At 46.0% G+C, this 13304-nt stretch overlaps 1 protein-coding gene across 14 annotated transcripts in view; it reads left to right on the top strand.

Annotated features, from left to right (window-relative positions):
* Positions 1-13304, top strand: part of CELF4 (CUGBP Elav-like family member 4) — an 889490-nt gene that overhangs the window by 687679 nt on the left and 188507 nt on the right. The gene's annotated exons all lie outside the window — the stretch shown is intronic.

Below are 13304 nucleotides of genomic sequence, written 5' to 3'. Positions count from 1 at the left end.
TTAATTCTTTCCAGTGCATTTACGGGATGGCAGAGGTCCTCGGGTGGGTTTTCCTCAGGCTGTATCTTGGACCAACTGGGATAGATTTGTAACCCTGCAGTGAGTGGCAAATTTGAGCTTATTTCTAATGAGAGCATTTTCAATGCGTTTGCTGTTGGTTTTCTTTAAAAAAAACCCAACCTATTCCTTCTGGTCCATGCTGTGCCATTTCTTTCTATTCCATTCAGTGTGACATTTTGGGGTATGCAACTGTGTTCTTACTGGAGGCATCAGAGTGTTCCGGACATGCTGAGAACACTGAGCACCACTAGAGGTGCAGTCTACTCGTGTGCACCTGGACCGTTCAGCAGTCCTGCAGGTGCATAATACCTGCATATGCCTGCAGAACTCAGCAGCTCTGCCGGTGAATTCTACTTGGGTACACCCAGAATGCTCAGCAGTTCTGCAGACTCGGGCTGCTTAATTAAAAAAATTAATTGCAATTAATTGTGTGATTAAAAAATGTAATTGCGATTAATTGCACTTGTTAAACAATAATAGAATACCATTTATTTAAATATTTTTGAGTGTTTTCTACATTTTCAAATATATCAGTTTCAACTACTACACAGACTACAAAGTGTACAATGCTCACTTTATATTTATTTTTCATTACAAGTATTTGCACTTTAAAAAAACAAAAGAAATAATATTTTTCAATTCACCTAATAAAAGTAGTGTAGTGCAATCTCTTTACCATGAAAGTTGAACTTACAAATGTAGAATTATGTACAAAAAAGCTGCATTCAAAAATAAAACAATGTAAAATTTTAGAGCCTGCAGGTCCACTCAGTCCTACTTCTTATTCAGCCAATCTTTCAGACAAACAAGTTTGTTTTTATTTGCAGGAGATAATGCTGCCCAGTTCTTGTTTTCAATGTCACCTGAAAGTGAGAACAGGCATTCTCATGGCACTGTTGTGGCTGGCATTGCAAGATATTTATGTGCTAGATGCGCTAAGGATTCATATGTCCCTTCATGCTTCAACCACCATTCCAGGGGACATGCGTCCATGTTGATGATGGGTTCTGCTCAGTAACGATCCAGAGCTGTGTGGACTGACACATGTTCATTTTCATTATCTGAGTCAGATGCCACCAGCAGATGGTTGATTTTCTTTTTTGGTGGTTTGGGTTCTGTAGTTTCTGCATCTGAGTGTTGCTCTTTTAAGACTTCTGAAAGCATGCCCCACACCTCCTCCCTCTCAGATTTTGGAAGGCACTTCAGATCCTTAAACCTTGGTTCAAGTGTTGTAACTATCTATAGATATCTCACATGGGTACCTTCTTTGCGTTTTGTCAAATCTGTGGTGAAACTGTTCTTAAAATGAACAACATGTGCTAGGTCATCATCCAAGACTGCTATAACATGAAATATATGGCAGAATGTGGGTAAAACAGAGCAGGGGACATACAATTCTTCCCCAAGGAGTTCAGTCACAAATTTAATTAATGCATTTTTTTTAATGAGCATCACCAGCATGGAAGCATGTCCTCTGGAATGGTGGCTGAAGCATGAAGGGGCATATGAATGTTTAGCATATCTGACACGTAAATACCTTGCAATGCCAGCTACAAAAGTGCCATGCGAATGCCTGTTCTCACTTTCTGGTGACATTGTAAATAAAAAGAGGGCAGCATTATCTCCTGTAAATGTAAACAAACTTGTTTGTCTTAGTGACTGGCTGAACAAGAAGTAGGACTGAGTGGACTTGTAGGCTCTGAAGTTTTACATTGTTTTGGTTTTGAGTGCAGTTATGTAACAAAAAACCCTACCTTTGTAAGTTGCACTTTCACAACAAAGAGAGTGCACTACAGTACTTGTATGAGATGAATTGAAAAATACTATTTCTTTTGTTCATCATTTTTACAGTGCAAATATTTGTAATCAAAAATAATATACACAGAAAATAATATACACCGAATATAATAATAAATAATATACACCAAAATCATATACAGCGAATACAAAAATAATGTACACAGAATACAATGTATATGAAAATGTAGGAAAAACCCAAAATATTTAATACATTTCAATTGGTATTCTATTGTTTAACAGTGCGATTAAAACTGTGATTAATTTTTTATCGCGATTAATTTTGTTGAGTTAATCGTGTGAGATAACTGCGATTAGTCAACAGCCCAACTGCGGACATGTTCTATTTAGGTGCCCCGGGAATACTTACGTGAACCATGTGGCTCAAAAAGGAAAATGAAAACTCGAATCTTTTAAACATTTAAGATATTTTTCATTGGTGGATGTCATGCATGATATGAATAGACATTAAATTCCCCACATTGTCATCAGCACACCAAATATAGTTGGAAGTACTCGCTCTTTTTTAGGCCTTGCTGTTAGTCCTCAAAATAGAAGCGATGTCTAAAAGTTCACATTCCAAATCAAAGAGCAATTTTTGTCTGAAATCTTTAACACACCTATGAAGCATCAGTTCAAGATGTCCCACCCATACCGACAATCCCAGCTTTCTCAGTAGCTTCAGGATATACTACTATGAATTTGGCATGAGTGAACTGTCAAACCTGTCTGGATAAATTCAGAGTTGACATGAACCTTCACCTGAAACTCAAGCTGAACCTTTCCTGAGGTTTGAAAGAGTTCTGATGGCATTTCCCCTCCAATAACCACTTTTCATTTACTCCCGTATCTGCACTTCCTGCTTCCAGCCAGAAATATATTGTGTCTACGTAATAATTGCAGGAAAAATCATGTGGTAGCAAGATGTCCACCTGTGTTTTGCATATTTTCCTAGTTATGGGTAATTTGGCTTCACTCTGAATTATCTGAACCTGAATCTCCAGCTCTCCATTACTACCATGACCATGGATGACGTGTAAATTAATGTAGACCAATATGGTGCCAACACAGTACAGTATTCCAGGTGCAGCCTGGTCTCATCTAAACCTTAAGAGAGAGGAACTGTACGAGCCTGTTCCAGTCTATGTTGCCCCGGTATAAACAGCCCAAAATTGATGTGGTACCCTGGAAAAGCAGGAGTGAAAACAGCAGAACAGGTCTCATCTGCCAACCCCTGCATTAATTTCTTTCTACTTTTGTGCCAGTTCTTTGGCTGCTCTAGTGAATTAGCATGAAACGCTTTGTTTGTTTCCTCTTAACTCTTGGAGAAGTGCAGTTTGGGAGGTCCTCCTGCTCACCTGGCACATTGCCCTTTGCCTTGCTTGACTGGCACCTAGAGCAAAACACTTTGCGGTGGGGTAATGTAATTAGGTTCCTTTTCAAACCATCTGTGTTCTATTGGACTGTGGGAAAACCTTGCAAGAAAAAATGGTGGTGGTCCCATTACTTGAGACAGTTAAGACTCTACTGGGTGAAACACTGGAGCAGAGGAATTGCCAGACTGGATCAGACCCATGCTCCATCTCATCCAATTACCTGTCTCTGACAGTAGCCAGTACCAAATGTTTTGGAGGAAGGTGAAAGAAGTCCAGCAGTAGGCAATGATGGAATAACCTGCCCATCAAGGAATCTCCTTGCTAGCCTCCATTAATTACAGGTTGGCTTTTGTCCTGGTGCAACAGGATTTATATCCCTTCCCAAACAATTATCTTTTTAATCACTGAGTATTGTAATTTTCGTTGTCCTCGTTATCCATACAAATTCCTAGTCCTTTTTTTAATCAGATCCTGTAGGAAGCCATCACACACAGGGTCCCGGGAGGACTGGTTTAGATTTATCAGGTGGGTTGCATTCCTATGTTCCATGAGTCTACTGGAGCAAATGGGGGTTGACTGTTGTGATATGATTAACAAAAGGGACCAGAGTAAATAGTGCCTGATTTCCTTTGAGCAGCCTGGATTTATACCCACACAATCAAGAGCTTCAGTGCTGGGAGAGAGAAGAGCTGTCAGGGCTATGTCATGGTGAAGGCATCCCATCAGGTGGAGGGGGAGCTTCCCTGGGATCAGGCTTGTGAATCAGACAGATGACTGACAGGGGTTAAAAGCTTCCTGCTTGCTTTCCCGCATTGCCTCCTGAGTGGTAAAGAGATCCCTGTCCCTCACACAGAAGGTGTTCTAAGATTTCAAAGCATTTTGATGGAAACACTGTACTGACTACACTGGGCTATCGTGGCCTTTGGCAGTAACATCCAGCTGAGCCTCACTCCCCATGTCCTCAGCTGATCAGACTGATCATAAAGCAGGTTCGGTCCTAAAGGACCATCTGCTAAAAATACCAGAAATCCCCATTAGTTAACGTCACAATGATGAGAGGTGTCAGATGGAGCCTGGGGCCTCTGCTTAGTCACAGAACAGCCTACCCCAGCCCTGACTATGGGGTGAAAGAGAGCTCAATCCCCTTGACCCATCCCATCCCTGACTATGGGGTGAAAAAGAGCTCAATCCCCTTGACCCATCCCATCTTTGGCTTCTCAACTGAGGCCTCCAACAAGGCGGCCCCTCTGTGCTGACTTGGGTGGTGGCTTCTGCAATGGGCATACCTGTCCACTTGGAACTGGACTGAAATCTCTAATTCTTTTCCAGTAGGCCACACTGCCATAATAGTAATAAGAGGGTTGGATTTTCAAGGAATCCAAAGGGAGCACAAAGTCCCACTGAAAGTCACTCATGTTCCTAAGTCACTTAGGCACTTTTTAAAATTCTTCCCTTAATTAATAATAAAGACTGGGATTTTCAAAAGTACCTAAGAGAGTTAGATGACCAACTTCTATTGAAACTGAGCACATCATTCCCTTATTGTTCCTGTGGAAATTGCAAGCAATAACAATAATTTTGTTCATTGCTGACGTGACTGGCTTTTAATCAGTTTGGTATCCAGATGGGATAAATCCTTGTTCCATTCACTCCTGGCAGCACCCTGATCCTGCATATCTCCAGGGGTAGAACAAGAAATCGCCAGACTGGATCAGTCCCATTGTCCAGCTAGTGCAGTATCCTGCATACAAATGGCAAGCATCAGCTGCTTCAGAACAAAGTTCAAGAAACCTCCCCATAGGGCAGACATGGAATAACCTGCCCTCACGAAGGTCTCGTGTGCACTGATCCACAGACAAAGTGTTCAGCTATCACAGTGACGAGTACGGTATAAACGCCTAGATAGGGAGATCAGACCCCATTGTCGATCCCCTGAGCTCTCCATTTTCCCAGCTTCATGATGTAAATGTCTCTACATCTGAAAATAATTGCTCCGAATAAATGGCACTGAAATAAGTTTGTTTCTCCAAGAGCACGGCCTGATTCCCTTTATCAGATAAGCAGTAAATTAACGGCAGCATGGGCTAGCTACCAAGTCCAGTTGTGAGCCTCCGGTCTAAATGTTCCATTAACGATTGCCATTTCCGAGGCGGGGGTGGCATGGCTTTGTTTTGTTGCTCTGTCTCTGGTAACTGCCGGCTGAGCTTCGCTAGCTAATGATGCATTTGCCAGGGGAATACAGGTGCAGTTCAATAGCGCATGGCCTAATGTTGAGTATGACCCGTTGAGTGTGATTAAATGGGTTTCACTCGGCTACAACACAACATTAGAAACATTTTCACACTTTGCAAGGCAAAACATTCAATTAAGGGAGCAGAAACAGGAGATGAATAAACATTATATTTCCATGTTTTATTGGATTGACTCATTCAATTGGTTCCCTCTAATAAATAAGATCCGGCCAGACTTAACAGGTCCCAGTGCTGATTTTCTTTTATTACTGTAGAGCTGGGTTGTTGTGGGTTTTTTTAACCTTTCCATTTATTTAAAATGCTCTGGATTTCGGATTCAATTTCTCTGCTTCCTATTTATTATTGTTTCCTTGAAATAGGAACTTCAAGTACATTGATAAATGGATTGAAATGTTGTCTCGTTTCACTGTCGCATCTGCTGCTGTGCCCTTTGCAGCAAGGCTGTTTTGCAATCCTAAAGCACTGGATTGCAGTAGATATTAATCAGACTAAAGAGCTGGGACACAGAGGAGGACGTAACAGATTACAGATATTCCAAATGTGGGGTCACCCATGAGACAGTTTAGGGGTGCTACCACCAGGTGCAGCTAGGAGTAATGAGCTGCTATAAAGACATGGGGAAATTAGGCTGAATATCAGAAAGTTCTTCCTGGCTGTGAGATCTGTTGAATTAGAGAGTGCTCCCCCTAAGGATTCATAGATTCTAAAGCTAGAAGGGACCATTGTGACCATCTAGTCTGACCTCCTGTAGAACACAGGCCAGAGAACTTCCCTGAATTAATTCCTGTTAGAACTAGAGCAGATCTTTTAGAGAAACATCCAGTCTTGATCCAACAATCTCCAGTGATGGAGAATCCACAACCCTTGATAAATTGTTCCAATGGTTAATTACTCTCACTGTTAAAAATTTGCCCCTTATTTCCTCTCTGAATTTGTCTAGCTTCACCTTCTAGCCATTGATTCTAGTTAGACTTTTCACGGCTAGATTGAAGAGCCCAAAACATCAGAATATCCCCCTATTACTACGGGTATTTAATACTCATATGGACAATGCACTGTAGGGAACCATCCTGCACTGGCAGAGAAATGGACTAGATAAATCACAGCTAAAAAATCTTTCCTGTATCTAATCTCTGTGGTTCCCCATTCCACATGCAACACCAGTAGATCAGGGGTTCCGTCCTGTGACATGCGGACCTCCCTCAATTCCTTGTGAAGTCAGCAGGACTTGAGACTGTTCAGCACACTGCATCTCCTGGAGTCAAGAGTCTTCTGTCTTCTTCCAGTACTGGGAGCAGATTGCTGTCACAAATGTCTGTGTCACGCTACAGAATGATCAATCCTCTATTCATACGAACCCGCCTGCTACAGCAAACAACAACTATGAACATCCCTGTTTAATACATCACTACAAATATTCACTGGCAATTATTTTTTTATTTGAAGATGGTCATTGCTGTACTTGGTGCACCACAAAGCCAGGAGCAGGAAACAGCCCCTCTCCAATGCAGTTTACATCCTAAAGAGCTGAGGTGAAACCCTGGCCCCATTGAAGTCAATGGGAATTTTGCCATTCACTTGAATAGAACCAGGATTTCACGCCTGATCCTTCTCCCATTCAGCTCAGTGGCAAAAATCACCATTGGCTTGAGTAAAGCAGGATTGCACCCTAAAGCCCGAACCCTGCAAAAAGTTATGCACAGGCTTACGAGATTGGGGCCGAAAGGCGTAACTGGGTGACTTTTCACAAGTGTAGCCCTGAGAAGTGGGGCTGCTGTTCACCCTGTATCTTTCTGGGCGTGGCCCGTTTTCAGCTGAACCCGCTCGGGAGACATCCAAAGATCCTGCAGACTAACGCTGTGCCACAATTCAATGTTGCGCTCGGTGCGAGGCAGCTGGGGTCCTTGACAATCCGGTCATTCCTGTCCCTATCTTACCACAGAGAGCACCACTGTACAGCTCACATAGACACGCCACTCAAAAGCTGAGGTCATCTGAAAGCCAGCAGGGCGTGACCTGCAAGTTGTTTAACTCCAAAATCAGGAGCCAGCAGAGTTTTGCAAGGGATTTCTTTCTCAAAGTACCTCCAACAGCACTGCCCCTTCTACTCCAGTGTGAACGTGTCCTGCACTGAGAGTAAAGACATTTCAAATGGCTCTAATGTGAGATTATCTGAGGCTTGCCCCCTCGTGCAGCTCCATAAAGGCTGCTCAGAGCCAGGTTTCCTCTGGTTTTTCTCTTATCCCTTCCAGGCACCGTGTTGTTGTATCAAATGAAAAAATGGCTACCGTTTCCAGTTCTCTGACCAGTTCAGCCTTCCCAAACATAAATGTGCCTCTGGAATTCTCTTTCAAAGGAGCCCCTCGCACAGCACCGGGGAGCCGCCAATGCTTCCATTGTAACATGCGGGATGAACTTAAAATACCATCAATAACTTCTGTTTATGTGAGTTCCTTTCAGTCTGAAAGTCCCAGAAGCATCTGCCACATTTTACAAACCACACGTGTAGCAAACCCATGGCCACCAAGGAATTTCACAGCTGTGTGCTACACCGGTTGCAACTTCATAGCAACAGCAGGGACAGAACTCAGATCCTCCTGCCCCAAAAGCACAATTCCCCTTACTACTTAAGCTAAAGGAGAATCTCCATTAGCTCTTTCGTGTGTAGGTTCTATGGTACACCATGGAGCCATTTGAGACAATACAGAAGAGGGCAGCAGTGTACATTCTTGCTAACCATAACATTACATATAACATATAAACTCCTGTGTCCTGGGAGCATTTCACCCAGCACCAAAACACAGCTTCTATTTAGATGAATCATGGCAGCTGATCAATAAGACCCAGTAATGCTACAAAATAGCTCAGCTTTAGCCATGCAGATTAATACTGTATCCAAGTAAAACTGCACAAAAGGAATTTCAGGAAGGCCAAATCGCCCAGCTGGCATTTGGTCAAGCACTTGGGCTAACACCATTTGTCTGTCTGTCTAGCCCTCAGTCCATCCAGGCATTTATATCATATGTCTCACCATAAACAGCATTTGAATACCCTTACTCTTCGGAAAAGTGCAATGGGTCTTTGACCACATGGATTCAGGACCTTGAATGTTCGCTTCATTTAAAAGACAGGCTCTGTTCTATTTAGTGTCATATACAGCCCCCACCACCCTGGCACTTGTACCCACGACTTGCCCATGACCTGCTATTTTCTCGTCTGCCAAATGCCCCATCTGGAAGGACCAACTTGGAAAAGCCATCTCCTGGCATATCTGATAACTATTTCCCACCCCAGAGCTTTGCTTGTCTGGCTTGGGGCATGATGGCCAAACTCTGAGAATGAAAGTTGGAATGGGAGTTTCACTGCTCAGGGTTATGGGGAGACAGCTGTGGGGCGGGATCTAGCACTGTGCTTCACTTCCACCACCCCTACTACACAAGAGGAGGGAGGGAAATAAATATATCCCCGGCTGCCCATTAATTTAAATCTAGACCCTGGCAGAAGTCAACGAACTGTAATTTATGAGGTGTCAAAGCCTGAAAAATTCCTTTTGACATGGTGTTTTCAGTTATTACAGTCAGTCTTGCAAAGCGGCACCACGGTTCTGTTAGGGAGCCTTGCAGCGAGCAGCGCAATAGCAGAGGGCAACCGGGGCTTTCTGACTGTGTTTTTCCCCCTCCTCCCGCCCCACTCCTCTCAATCATTCCAGCTTCCCCACCCCAAGCAGCCATGGGGAGGAAAACCAGCCTCACCCAGGGGCACTGGTCCCACCAGCTGCTTAGCATTCTTAAGAGGCACTCAGCACCTTGCAGGATCAGGCTGTGTCAGGATGGACGGATGATGTGAATGGAGAGGAGACAGTGAACCTTGAACTCCACTAAACTGTGTTAAATACCCAGGAAAGGGGAGGAAGTCGCTCTCTGTCACATTAAATACTTTGGTTGGTTCATGCTACCCATGCTGGACATTCACCGCTGTGGCTACATACCTTATTGATGGCACCGTTTCATTCCAGGCAACATCTATTCCATGAGGTTCTCCCTGGTCCTAGCTGATGACCCCCACCCCTTTGTCCCCTTGCTCTGCTGCAAAGCGAATCAGAGCATCTGATGGCTCTGAGGGGCCTTCACTGAAAGAAGTACCTGCTTTCCTATTTCTGATACTTTCTCATCTCTGCTAAACTCTCCTACCAGTTTGCTCTGCAGACAGCAGGTCCAGGTTCCCAGGGGATGAAATTAACCAGCATTAACGATCTCAGGGTCTGGCTCTGATTTAGGGTGCTGCGTTTTGGGATGGGGAGGTGGCATTTTGACTGTGGATCTAAAGGACAGCCTGTCGGACCCCACCCAGTGCCCCATGGGTCCCTGACCTGCTGTGGAACAGCAGCAGGGCTGTTCTCCCGGGTCACTTAATGAGGGGTAATCATGCCGCTGCCAAGTCAAGCTTGAGCTGAAAATGTTTCAGCTGCATCAGTCCAACTCCGAGTTCACACCAAGTCCAACTCGTTTTCTAATCACTTGGGGGAGGGGGAGTTGTCTAAAAACAAATGTCATTTAGCCCTTTATTTCCAAAGCTTTATTTTCCTTACACGCACAATTGCTCTGTAATTTTGGTGGTTGTTGGTTGGGTTTTTTTTTCCTGAGTCTTGATTTCTTTCTTACAGCCCATAAACCTGTTTACTGTCTATTCCCTGCACCACAGACTTTGCACTGCATTCAGGTAGTCCCAGCCTGGCACAGCACGCATGCATATATATTCCCCTCACATACAAATCTCAGACTAGGCTGAACCCTGAGCCCCAGACCCCCCCCCCTTTTTTTTTTTTAACTGGCCAACCCTGCACTTCATGAAATCAGCTGAGGCCAGATGCAGACAGGCCCAAAGCCATCACATTCTCCAGCCATCTTCTGTATGGCTCACATCACGGAATATCAGAAATCTCAGGTGAAACCATGTTCCCGCGGGAATTCCAGAGCAGCTGATTTCCCTGATCCAAGTGTGTCTCCAAAAGTGTCAAATAAGCAGCTGAAGTGTTGGCTGTTTGTATGCAGCCTGTAGTTGGAGTCATTCTTTCCGTACTGCGTGTTGACAGTCAAGGTATAATGTTTCCAATGAGGATGACATCTAGCAGTGGTATAAATAGACAGTGAGGCGTGGCTTAGACGAGTACCTTAGAGTGACCTACATGCCGGAACCCCAGCGTATATGCCCTGCATGGCTCTCTGTGCAGCCATGCATGCCTCTCATGCCTACTTGGCTATTTTTTAGTCGTGTCGTATCCTGCTGTCTCCCCACTGCCTGAGCCTTTCCCCGCTACTGGAACCTTTCACAGCGGCATGCAGCCATGTGCAGCAATGACAAGTGTGGAAGTGGTGAAGCTTCATTGGTTAATGTCTGAAAAGCACCCTTGACTGAAAGATGCTCTAGAAGGCAGTAGTTTCGTATTGCTGTAAAGTCTATTAGCGATGGCTAAACATGAAAAGTGTCGAGAGGTTGGCTCAGCTTAGGGAAGGTCGTAAACAAATCCCTAGGTCTGAAAGTAGGCTCGGCAGCTTTCTTCCAGGTAAACTAGGGGACGGCGTACCATTCGGATTATGAGCACCACTCACGGACCAGATCTGGGGTTCAGGCCCATTCCTAGTTCAGAGAAATGCCCAGAGGACCGAAGGCTTCCCTGCATGATGGGAATCTCTTGGGAGTCACACTAAGGCCCTCTCTGGGTGACATTTGCTTTGCCCCCAGGTGATCAGAGGAAATATTAATTTGGAAAAAGAAAAATAAGCTAGCTTCATTTTTTAAGACATTCCATTCAAGTTTAGGGGCAACTTTTCAGGAGAAGCGTTGAGTTTTCTCTTTATCCAAATTGGTCTCCACAGCCTTACTGTAACTATGGCATTGTTTTCATTCAATCTCTCCAGCTGTTCTTGGTTCTTCTTAGGGGTGCAGACTGTTTCATTCCAAGATCCTCCAGGTGTAATCCATTGACAAAGCACCTGGTGTGCTAGAGGATAACAGCCAACTACTGCTGCCAGCTTTAACTCAAGTAGTAGAGATCTGTGCTGTGGTGTTGAAGGTCCTGACAGAGGAGCCGGAATGGGGCCCCGCCCCCACTTTTTACTGGCCATAAGGGCAAGTGCCGGGTGGGAGGGGGTAGAGAGGAGTGAGTGGGGGGTGGGGTCTTGTGGGGAGGAACCAGCCCGGGGTGAAATGTTGAGGGAAGGGGCGGCATGAGGGGGGCCTGAGGGAGAAGGGGCGGTGCACGGGTGGAGGCTTGGGGGAATGGGCGGGGCCTTGGGGGTGGCACAGCGTGAGGGGCGGGACCACGGGCCCTTCCGCAGCTCCTGGGTCCTGATTTCAAAGCCTGCAGGGAGGGATCATTATAATGACACAACTGTTTTACACTGGGCCATGAGTCTTTGAGATCCTCCCCTCCTAAGGAAAACAAATCTGTTTTGCCTGTCACTAGAGACAGTCATGAGCAGCAAAATTTAGATTTCTGGAACATGATCGTTCTTGAAGTTTTGGGATGTTCAGATCTGAAATACAGTGTTCAACAGAGAACACGTTAAAATGGAACTGACCTTAAAAAATCTATTAATCCTGATTAGTTTTTATGGGCGATACTCATTTTTACCTGCCTCCTGATCGGGCAGCTCACTAGAGAGGGTCTTTCCCAGAGGGAGCGTGCTGAGACCATTTGCTGGCTCTCTGCGTCAGTGTTACCACTCGCTGTCCCGTTTCACAAGGAGACACGCTGCTGCCAGGCATCCAAAGCCTTTGCAAAGCAGAGTGAGTTACAACCTATATGTAAGGGGACTGTTGCCCCCTTACTAACATTCAGTGGGGGTGTTTTAGTTGCTAGCTCCCAGTACTGAAAGGGGAAAGGGTTGATGGGGAATCAGGACCCTGAGACTGACAGTCCCCAGGAACAATGGGGAGAGGCCAATGCTCCAGGTCAGCCTGAATGACAGGGCGGGCAGGCTAATCGGGGAGTCAGGAGGCCAGGGAGGTCCCATCCTCCATGTGAGCTGGAATTGCCTGGGTCAGGCAGAGTGGGCCCGAGCTGAGCTGGGGAGCAGAGCTGTGCCAGATCCACAGAGAGCAGACCCTGTCCTGGGAGCAGAGCTGCAGCCCCAAAGCCAGAGGCACAGCCCAGAGAGAGCAGACTTGCCCTGGGAGGAGAGCTGCAGCAACCAGAGCCAGAGGGGCCAGAAAAGCAGCCCAGAGAGAGCAGACCCTGTCCTGGGAGCAGAGCTGCAGCCCCAAAGCCAGAGGCACAGCCCAGAGAGAGCAGATTTGCCCTGGGACCAGAGCTGCAGCAACCAGAGCCAGAGGGGCCAGAAAAGCAGCCCACAAAGCAGGTCAGTGCTGAGAGCAGAGTCACAGAAGCAGCCTGCAGAGCAGACCTGTCCTGGGAGCAGAGCTGCAGGGAGCAGAGCCAGAGGGGCCAGAGAAGCAGCCGTGCTGAGGCAGAGTGGTGGAGCTGGGGCTGGAGCAGTCCGCAGCTGGGTGCGGTGAGCAGCTGGGGAGAGCGAGGGGGACCCTGGGTAGCGGGCCCAGCACAGGGAGACGCCTCAGCCAAGGGGCTCTGCAGGCCAGGCTTGGATCGTAACCCCGACAGGGAAGAAGGGTCCTACCTCCTAGAGCCTGAGAGCGTGTGGCCACCACCAGAGCGAGTGTCCAACCCACAGCATCCCTGCAGCACAGCCAGGGCCTGAGCAGGAGGCCTGGGACTTACAAGGAGCAGACTGTGAACTGCCCGGACATTCCAGAGTCACTGTTTGTGATGTTCCCTGCCACAGAGCGGGGTGATGTGTTT

The sequence above is a fragment of the Lepidochelys kempii genome, chromosome 5 (assembly GCF_965140265.1).
Source record: "Lepidochelys kempii isolate rLepKem1 chromosome 5, rLepKem1.hap2, whole genome shotgun sequence".
In the NCBI taxonomy this organism is placed as follows: Eukaryota; Metazoa; Chordata; order Testudines; family Cheloniidae; genus Lepidochelys; species Lepidochelys kempii.
The sequence above is the reverse complement of the archived record's forward strand: the minus strand, read 5'-3'. Positions and strand labels throughout refer to the sequence as shown.